The 11,486-nt window shown below is 40.7% G+C and overlaps 1 protein-coding gene across 1 annotated transcript in view; it reads right to left on the reverse strand.

Moving 5' to 3' along the window:
• The window catches only part of LOC134911599 (tectonin beta-propeller repeat-containing protein 1-like), a 127,985-nt gene extending 117,049 nt beyond the window's left edge, over nt 1-10,936 (reverse strand). The window contains exon 1 of the mRNA XM_063919745.1: nt 10,803-10,936. The gene's annotated coding sequence lies outside the window, so the exon portion shown is untranslated. The remainder of the gene's footprint in view (nt 1-10,802) is intronic.
• Nucleotides 10,937-11,486: the final 550 nt, after the last annotated feature.

Raw genomic sequence — 11,486 nt, forward strand, 5'->3', positions numbered from 1 at the left:
ATGACTCTATTCCTTAAACTTCTTCACACTTCAGTTCATCCTTGTGCGCAAGTGTTGATAATATGTAAGCAAGAAGGAGATATCGTATATAGTGTAGTAGTTTAAAAGTTAACAATTTATTTTTATAAAACATAAAAGAACATAATTATATCCAATTAAAAGTGACAGCTTCACTTTAAAGTAAAAATTGGAACCGTACCGTGCCAAGCTCCCAGCAAGGAGCAATGAAAAGAGTACAAATGGAAGGTTCCGGAATTCCTCCCTCCTCCCTCCACGCAATCTGCTGGCCACTGGACTTGGTAAGTTCCCCTGTGATTGTGGATGCAGGTAGATGGATCAAAAGTATGCCGCCAACGCGTTTTGAGTTATCCTTAACTCTTCCTCAGGGCAGAATGATCTCTACCTGCATGCATCCCCTTTTTATACTCAAAATAACCCGGAAATGAAATCTCCACTTGCTCTTTGTTCATATTAAGTTTTTAAAAAATATTCACTTTAAATTCATACACCATTGTCCCTTATAAAATACATTAATTAATGAACCAATTCATAGCTCATAATTCATTATAAAAACATTGCATCTTTTCTCAGAAATTACATTCACTTCCTGTGTGATATATATAACCTCCGCCATATTACCATATTTCCCATGAAATTAAACAATAAATAATACATCCTTTTACTATTTATGTCTATGATGTTGTCTAAATGGGTTCATTTATTAGCAACCTGATAATTTGACACGGCAATCTCTCCTTTGCAGGTCTGAGCGCTATGTGTTCCACCTGCGCCGTGTCCGGAAGTGGCGTGCGTTCCAACACCCGGAGACACAGTTCAACTTCCGGATGCGGCGCCCCGTCTTTACTTCCTGTTTGCGTGTCATCTGCATCTAATAGGAAGTTGGATGCGTGCCAATGACGCAATACAACTTCCGTATCTAGTGGCCATCAGTCTTATGTATATACAATGCGCTCCACTGATATAATCAATTTCCGGGTATATGAACCACTTATAGCAATAATTCCTATTAAAATCATATATAGTTTGGTTTGTTAGTGAATAGTTTTTCTTATATATAGATGTAGTATAAACCCAATATATAACCGGAAATGACTAATAATATGCATTACACCCTTATAAAATAGAATGCACGACTCTAAGCTGTATGTCTCATAATTTAACAAAAATTACAGATTAACTTGGATAAGTAATATAATGATTATCATAGAGAAAAATTGTTTTAATTCTTCATCAAAGGATTTTACACCAATTTTTCTATTTTTGTTTCAGAGGAACCATTTTATTTTGAATTCTTTGTTGAGTCCATCGGGAACGATGCTTCTTAAATTATGAATCCATTTCATTTCAGCTTTGGCTAACAAACTTTCTGAATCCCTATGTTTACAGTTGATTTTCACGTGTTGGATCCCTACAAAGCATTTAATTGCATTTACTTTACAATTATGTTTGAGTCTAAAGTGGTTGGATAAATTATGCATTTCCAACCCCTTAGTGATGTTCCTCACATGTTCTCCCATGCAGGTTTTTAACGCTTGGGATGTACGTCCTATATAAAATAATCCGCATTCACATTCGATTAGGTAAATAACGTTGTTAGTGTGACATGTTATGAAATTCCTGATCTTATATTCTTTATTTTTCACCATAAAACTGGAAATTTTGGAATTGTTTTCCTGAACCATTTTGCACATCGTGCAACTTCCACATCGATAAAAACCTTCTGATCTTAACGGATTACTTTGTTGGATAGGTAATGAACTTTTTACTAAATTAGATCTTAAATTATTTGATTTCCTGTAAATAAATCTAGGGACATCAGAAATGATTTCCTTTAATATCGGGTCCTTTTTAAGGACACACCAATGAGTTTTGATAATAGATTCAATTTTTTTATGATCAGCTCCGAAAGTTGTTATAAATGCTAAATTGAAATCATCTTTTTTTTCCTTAAGTGGTAATTTTCTTTTTTGCAATAGGTCTTTTCTTTTAATTTTTAATACGTCTTCATTTGCTTTTTTTAGTTCTTGTTCAGTGTAGCCTTGTGAACGGAAGTTGTTTAACATAGCTTCACTTTGCTTCGTACATTCTTCAGGGTTATTACAATTTCTTTTAATATGTATTAGCTGGCTTTTGGGTATTCAAAACTCATTGGTGTGTCCTTAAAAAGGACCCGATATTAAAGGAAATAATTCCTGATGTCCCTAGATTATTTACAGGAAATCAAATAATTTAAGATCTAATTTAGTAAAAAGTTCATTACCTATCCAACAAAGTAATCCGATAAGATCAGAAGGTTTTTATCGATGTGGAATTTGCACGATGTGCAAAATGGTTCAGGGAAACAATTCCAAAATTTCCAGTTTTAAGGTGAAAAATAAAGAATATAAGATCAGGAATTTCATAACATGTCACACTAACAACGTTATTTACCTAATCGAATGTGAATGCGGTTTATTTTATATAGGACGTACATCCCGAGCGTTAAAAACCTGCATGGGAGAACATGTGAGGAACATCACTAAGGGGTTGGAAACGCACAATTTATCCAACCACTTTAGACTCAAACATAATTGTAACGTAAATGCAATTAAATGCTTTGTAGGGATCCAACACGTGAAAATCAACTGTAAAGATAGGGATTCAGAAAGTTTGTTAGCCAAAGCTGAAATGAAATGGATTCATAATTTAAGAACCATCGCTCCCGATGGACTCAACAAAGAATTCGAAATAAAATGGTTCCTCTGAAACAAAAATAGAAAAATTGGTGTAAAATCCTTTGATGAAGAATTAAAAATAATTTTCTCTATGATAATCATTATATTAGTTATCCAAGTTAATCTGTAATTTTTGTTCAATTAGGAGACATACAGCTTAGAGTCGTGCATTCTATTTTATAAGGGAGTAATGCATATTATTAGTCATTTCCGGTTATATATTGGGTTTATACTACATCTATATATAAGAAAAACTATTCACCAACAAACCAAACTATATATGATTTTAATAGGAATTATAGCTATAAGTTGTTCATATACCCGGAAATTGATTATATCAGTGGAGCGCATTGTATATACATAAGACTAATGGCCGCTAGATATGGAAGTTGTATTGCGTCATTGGCACGCATCCAACTTCCTATTAGATGCAGATGACACGCAAACAGGAAGTAAAGACGGGGCGCCGCATCCGGAAGTTGAACTGTGTCTCCGGGTGTTGAAACGCACACCACTTCCGGACACGGCGCAGGTGGAACGCATAGTGCTCAGACCTGCAATAGAGAGATTGCCGTGTCAAATTATCAGGTTGCTAATAAATTAACCCATTTAGACAACATCATAGACATAAATAGTAAAAGGATGTATTATTTATTGTTTAATTTCATGGGAAATATGGTAATATGGCAGAGGTTATATATATCACACAGGAAGTGAATGTAATTTGTGAGAAAAGATGCAATGTTTTTATAATGAATTATGAGATATGAATTGGTTCATTAATTAATGTATTTTATAAGGGACAATGGTGTATGAATTTAAAGTGAATATTTTTTAAAAACTTTATATGAACAAAGAGCAAGTGGAGATTTCATTTCCGGGTTATTTTGAGTATAAAAAGGGGATGCATGCAGGTAGAGATCATTCTGCCCTGAGGAAGAGTTAAGGATAACTCGAAATGCGTTGGCGGCATACTTTTGATCCATCTACCTGCATCCACAATCACAGGGGAACTTACCAAGTCCAGTGGCCAGCAGATTGCGTGGAGGGAGGAGGGAGGAATTCCGGAACCTTCCATTTGTACTCTTTTCATTGCTCCTTGCTGGGAGCTTGGCACGGTACGGTTCCAATTTTTACTTTAAAGTGAAGCTGTCACTTTTAATTGGATATAATTATGTTCTTTTATGTTTTATAAAAATAAATTGTTAACTTTTAAACTACTACACTATATACGATATCTCCTTCTTGCTTACATATTATCAACACTTGCGCACAAGGAGGAACTGAAGTGTGAAGAAGTTTAAGGAATAGAGTCCTGGAGAAATTCAACAGCTATTGAAAGAACCTTTTTGGGACATTTTCACAGTACTGTTATGTGGTATTTGTTTATATAGTGGTAGCGCCTAAGGTGCATTCAAAATTTGCCGTATAAATCCAGTCCGTGATACTGCCGAATAAGTCCAGTGATACTGCCGTATAAATCCAGTGATACTGCAGTGTATGTCCAGTGGTACTGCCATAAGTCCAGTGGTACTGCTGTATAAGTCCAGTGGTACTGGCGTATAAATACAGTCCAGTGGTACTGCTGTCTAAATCCAGTCCGTGTTACTGCCATATAAGTCCAGTGATACTGCCGTATATGTCCAGTGACAATGCCGTATATGTGCAGTGGTACAGCTGTTTAAATCCAGTGGTACTGCCGTATAAATCCAGTGTTACTGGCGTATAAATCCAGTCCAGTGGTACTGCCGTATAAGTCCAGTAGTACTGCCGTATATATGTCCAGTGATACTTCCGTATATGTCCAGTGGTACTGCCATATATGTCCAGTGGTACTGCCCTATAAATCCAGTGGTACTGGCGTATAAATCTAATCCAGTGCTACTGCCATAGAAGTCCAGTGATACTGCCATATATGTCCAGTGATACTGCCGTAAATGTCCAGTGGTACTGCCGTATAAATCCAGTCCAGTGATACTGCCATATAAGTCCAGTGATACTGCTGTGTAAATCCAGTGATACTGCCGTATATGTCCAGTGGTACTGCTGTATAAGTCCAGTCCAGTGATACTGCCATATAAGTCCAGTGATACTGCCGTATATGTCCAGTGGTGCTGCCATATAAGTCCAGTCCAATGATACTGCCATATATGTCCAGTGGTACTGCCGTCTAAGTCCAGTCCAGTGATACTGCCGTATAAATCCAGTTTACTGATGTATAAATCCAGTCCAGTGGTACTGCTGTATAATTCCAGTCCCGTGATACTGCCTTATAAGTCCAGTGATACTGCTGTATAAATCCAATGATACTGCTGTATATGCCCAGTGGTACTGCCATATAATTCCAGTGGTACTGCCGTATATGTCCAGTGGTACTGCTGTATAAATCCAGTGGTGTTGCCATATAAATCCAGTGGTACTGGCATATAAATCTAGTCTGTGATACTGCCGTATAAATCCAGTAAAGTGTTAAAGCCATATAAGTCCAGTGATACTTCCATATAAATCCAGTGATACTGTCGTATATGTCCAGTGGTACTGCCGTATAAGTCCAGTCCAGTGATACTGCCATATACATGTCCAGTGGTATTGCCATATAATTCCAGTGATACTGCCATATATGTCCAGTGTTACTGCTGTATAATTCCAGTGGTACTTCCGTATATGTCCAGTGGTCCTGGCGTATAAATGCAGTCCAGTGATACTGCCGTATAAGTCAAGCTATAACTGCCGTATATGTCCAGTGGTACTGCCGTATAAATCCAGTGGTGCTGCCATATAAGTTCAGTAGTGCTGTCCTGTGCTGTATATTATTTAGTCCAAATAAGGGGGTTATTAATATTTAATCCAAATAATTTTTACAGGGTTTTCCCTGTGTGGTGTAGAGGTACGCTTTCCTTTGCTGCATTTTGTTATATAACTCCAGAAAAATAATGGAGAACAAAAATTTTGAGGATAAAATAGGGAAAGATCAAGAACCACTTCCTCCTACTGCTGCTGCTGCCGCTGCTGTTGTTGCTGCTGGGAGTCGATTGTCATCCCAGAGGGGAAGTCGGAAGACCACTTGTACTACTTCAACTAAGCAAATGATTGTCTAACAGTCCTTTGTGAGGAAGATGAAATATGACAGCAGTCATCCTGTTGCAAAGCAGATAACTGAGGCCTTGACAGCTATGTTGGTGTTAGATGTGCGTCCGGTATCCGCCATTAGTGCAGTGGGACTGCAGTGCACACCCTAGATGGGCCAGGTGTTTGTGCCGCACACTTGTGTCTCTTAGCTTAGCCATACAGCTACCTCATTGCACCTCTTTTACTTCTTTGCATAATGTGCTGTTTGGGGCCTATTTTTTTTTTAAGTGCCATCCTGTCTGCCACTGCAGTGCCCCTCCTAGATGGGCCAGGTGTTTGTGCCGCACACTTGTGTCGCATAGTTTAGCCATACAGCTACCTCATTGCACCTATTTTACTTCTTTGCATGATGTGCTGTTTTGGGACTATTTTTTTAAGTGCCATCCTGTCTGACACTGCAGTGCCACTCCTAAATGGGCCAGGTGTTTGTGCCGCACACTTGTGTCGCTTAGCTTATTCATCCAGCTACCTTGGTGCAACCTTTTGGCCTAAAAGCAATATTGTGAGGTGTTCAGAATAGACTAGAAATGAGTGTAAATTAATGTTATTGAGGTTAATACCGTAGGATCAAAATTACCCCCAAATTCTGTGATTTTAGCTGTTTTTATGTTTTTTTCAAAAATCATCCAGATCCAAAACCAAAACACAACAGGGTGGTTTTATCAAAGCCAACCCAGATCCAAAACACGAGCATGGAACCAGAACTAAAACCAAAACACAAAACACGAAAAGTGCCCGCCGCACATCTCTAAAAATAAAGTAAAGCAAAATCCGATTTTCTTCATTTAATCTAATGGGAAATGTCCTTCATTTGTAATCCAAAAGGGAAATCCAACCAGATTTTCTTCTTTTAATGAAAAAGGGAAATAACCTTAATTTGGATTTCTAAAAGGAACACCAAAGCAGATTGGGCCTAATTCAGGTTGGATCGTAAAATTTGTGATTCGCTATCCGGACGATTATTGAACGGCTGCACATGCATAGCGTTTGCATTGCGCACATGCTAGCAAAAACAGCGACAGAAAATGCGTACACATTGTGATCGCAATGCAGCCGCTGTTTGAGTGACAGGAAGCTGATGTTTCTGGGTGGAAACCCGCCATTTTCTGAGTGTGAAGAAGAAAAAAACATTAGAAAAGCGCTAATTTAATCTATAGTAGATTTTATTATTAAATTATTAATTATGAAAACTAAAAATTAGTACCGGCCAGTATCAATAAAATTGTCTCACATTTTAGTAAAACACATATACATTACATCAATCCATATAGACAGTGACCTGCAAAAGCTGTACAGGTTGAGTATCCCTTATCCAAAATACTTGGGACCAGAGGTATTTTGGATATGGGATTTTTCCGTATTTTGGAATAATTGCATACCATAATGAGATATCATGGTGATGGGACCAAAGTCTAAGCACAGAATGCATTTATGTTACATATACACCTTATATACACAGCCTGAAGGTCATTTTAGCCAATATCTTTTATAACTTTGTGCATTAAACAAAGTGTGTCTACATTCACACAATTCATTTATGTTTCATATACACCTTATACACAGAGCCTGAAGGTCATTTAATACAATATTTTTAATAACTTTGTGTATTAAACAAAGTTTGTGTACATTGAGCCATCAAAAAACAAAGGTTTCACTATCTCACTCTCACTCAATAAAGTCCGTATTTCGGAATATTCCGTATTTCGGAATATTTGGATATGGGATACTCAACCTGTATTATAAATGCAAACCAAGTCTCTGTTTAAAAGTCCTTGAATGATACTGTCTATTATAGCTACAAGTTTACTGTTCAGTCCGCATATCCAATGTAGCAATAAACGCATGCACTTGAAGGCTCCTTTCTTTGCAGTTGATAAATGCCTGTTACTTTGATAAGGCAATTAATCGCTTTTTGTTAGTTTTAGCTGCCAAATTAATTTGATAGAAAGCAGTCATGCATGGCCATGCAAAAAATACTCTAGGCTAAATCCAGAGCTGTTGTTAGCAGATAGAATATCTCAGCATATTTTAGCTTATTTTTTGTGGATCAGTCAGCAAACCTGTTTCACCGCAGTTGGATGATTACCCTCCCGGCTGCAGCTCTCTTATTCAGCCTTATCTGGAGTCCGTAGATCACCTCTATAGCAGCGATGTTCCTCCCGGCTGCCTGCTCACCATCAGCTCTCTCGGGAGTATATGGTCACTCCTCCACCTTGTACCCCTCTTTGCACTGGGGTATATTCTTGACCAGCCGGCTGGTAAGTATATCTCCGCTATACCGTGTATGTGGGAGACGAAACAGACGCGTTTCCCCGCCTTTAGACCTTGGCGGCTTCCTCAGTGTGGGTCTAAAGGCGGGGAAACGCGTCTGTTTCGTCTCCCACATACACGGTATAGCGGAGATATACTTACCAGCCGGCTGGTCAAGAATATACCCCAGTGCAAAGATGGGTACAAGGTGGAGGAGTGACCATATACTCCCGAGAGAGCTGATGGTGAGCAGGCAGCCGGGAGGAACATCGCTGCTATAGAGGTGATCTACGGACTCCAGATAAGGCTGAATAAGAGAGCTGCAACAGGGAGGGTAATCATCCAACTGCGGTGAAACAGGTTTGCTGACTGATCCACAAAAAATAAGCTAAAATATGCTGAGATATTCTATCTGCTAACAACAGCTCTGGATTTAGCCTAGAGTATTTTTTGCATGGCCATGCATGACTGCTTTCTATCAAATTAATTTGGCAGCTAAAACTAACAAAAAGCGATTAATTGCCTTACCAAAGTAACAGGCATTTATCAACTGCAAAGAAAGGAGCCTTCAAGTGCATGCGTTTATTGCTACATTGGATATGCGGACTGAACAGTAAACTTGTAGCTATAATAGAAAGTATCATTCAAGGACTTTTAAACAGAGACTTGGTTTGCATTTATAATACAGCTTTTGCAGGTCACTGTCTATATGGATTGATGTAATGTATATGTGTTTTACTAAAATGTGAGACAATTTTATTGATACTGGCCGGTACTAATTTTTAGTTTTCATAATTAATCATTTAATAATAAAATCTACTACAGATTAAATTAGCGCTTTCCTATTGTTTTTTCTTGTTCTATTGACTTTAGGGGTTTTTAAACCAATTACCCCTGGGAAAGCAGCAATTTCTTCTCTGCAATAAAGGCGCCTGTGGTTTTTTGTTTTTGTTTTCTGAGTGTGTCTGAAAAAAACGCAGGCGTGCCCAGGCATTTTAAAGAGGGACTCTGACGTCAGCGATGACCACTTCCAGCCTCTTGTTTAGCAAAAATTGTGTACAACCTTGCCTGGTGCAGATAGGATTTTTTTTTCGATGTTCCGGTAATTGCATGTGATTTTGTGATCACCCCTTATATTGCAATGAATGCGCAATTTTTACGATGGGCGTTTTTTCTCTATTTCTGTACGGCAACTATTTGATAGGAAAAACTGCTTTTTCGCAGAAACCGCAATACTTACTGAATTAGGCCCACAGTCTACTTTAAGAGGCTAATCCAGGTTGGATCGCAAAACGCGATCCAACCGCAAAAATTGCTAAAAAGATGCAGGTGCATTTTCTGCGGGGGGGGGAGGGCGCAGAAAATGCGATCGCCTCTGCCTGTCAATCAGGCAGAGGCAGTCGCGGGGTGGGGGGGTGGGGGGACGCTCCGTTTCCTATGCAAAGACGGACCGTTGGGGGGGTGGAGGCGTGCAAATGGGGGCGGCGTCATTGAAATGGGGGTGTGGTATGGGCATGATCGCGGTTGGCTGCATGATGTCATGTAGCTGTCGGGGTCAGAAACATGGCAGCCTTAATTTCTGCTTGATGAAGAGGGGAAGGCAGCGGTCAGCATGCTGTATGGCCTTGCCCTGCAATAGGCGGCCCCAGTGGCGTAAGTTCGGCCCAGTTGCCCGGAGGCATGATAAATGTTGGTGCCCCCCTACATATACACACACATACATACCATATGTAGCTATCCGGCACTAAGGGTGAACAGTAGCAGCGTGCTCAGGTACCTTTCCCAATAGTAATATAGATACACATAGAAAGTGGACGCACACCAAGTCAGTCATTACAATAAAACAGACACCAGCATACCTTTATAGTACACCTACAGTGCTCCCTCACCCACCAGCGGGTCTCGATGGAGATGCTTTGGCGCAGCGGTGTGCCGATATAACTAGTGTTCACTCTAGGATTTTTTTAGGGCAGGGTGCTGATCACGGGGAGGGCACATTTTTCCATTCGGGAGGGCACATTTTTAAGTTAGATGGGCAAACTTAGGTACATACTATAATGCTTGGTGCTCCCATTCCTATAGGCCAAAGCATGGACAGTGCGCGCCTTCGGCGCGCAGCAAAAATCTAGGGGCGTTGTTTTGTGGGGAAGCACTGAGGCACCCTGCACCAGGTAGAGAGCACTGAGGCACACTGCACAAGGTAGAGAGCAATGAGGCACACTGCACCAGGTAGAGAGCACTGAGGCACACTGCACCAGGTAGAGAGCACTGAGGCACACTGCACCAGGTAGAGAGCACTGAGGCACACTGCACCAGGTAGAGAGCACTGAGGCACACTGCACCAGGTAGAGAGCACTGAGGCACACTGCACCAGGTAGAGAGCACTGAGGCACACTGCACCAGGTAGAGAGCACTGAGGCAGACTGCACCAGGTAGAGAGCACTGAGACACATTGCACCAGGTAGAGAGCACTGAGGCACACTGCACCAGGTAGAGAGCACTGAGGCACACTGCACCAGGTAGAGAGCACTGAGGCACACTGCACCAGGTAGAGAGCACTGAGGCACACTGCACCAGGTAGAGAGCACTGAGGCACACTGCACCAGGTAGAGAGCACTGAGATTGAAGTTTACAGCTGCAAAATACTTACAAGGTTAATTTAGCCCAGGGGGACTCTCATGTGCTTACCGGGTCCGGCGGCGCACGGCTGGGTCCAGTGGCTGGCGTGGCGGGGTCCGGCAGGCAGCAAACGGCAGGGCGCACAAAAACGGACAGGGCGGGATTCAGCTGTCTAAGGTGCAGGGCGCAGCGCCCTGTGAAAGACACCTAGCGTGAACACTAGATATATATAAAAAAAACACACAAACGCCTCATTCACTTAAACAAACACACGTCTCTTTCACTTAAACACACACGCCGCTTTCACACACCTCCTTTACTTAAAAACACACACGCCGCTTTCACTTAAACACCCAAACATGCCTTTCACTTACACACACACACACACACACACACACACACACACACACATGCCTTTCACTTACACACACACACACACACACACACACACACACACACATGCCTTTCACTTACACACACATTCAGAACGGACACCCCTCCATATATTTATAAGGTAGTGTGTACCCAGACCAGGTGTGTGCTCTGTACATAGTCCTGTAGAAATGCTCAAATGCCTCCTTTAATCCTTTACTCTCACACACATACCTCTCACTTACACACAAACACACCTCTCACACACGCCTCTCACTTACACACACACACACCTCTCACACACGTGCCTCTCACTTACACACACACACACACACACACCTCTCACACACGTGCCTCTCACTTACATACACATGCCTCTCA

Source organism: Pseudophryne corroboree, chromosome 1 (genome assembly GCF_028390025.1).
Source record: "Pseudophryne corroboree isolate aPseCor3 chromosome 1, aPseCor3.hap2, whole genome shotgun sequence".
NCBI classification, from domain to species: domain Eukaryota; kingdom Metazoa; phylum Chordata; class Amphibia; order Anura; family Myobatrachidae; genus Pseudophryne; species Pseudophryne corroboree.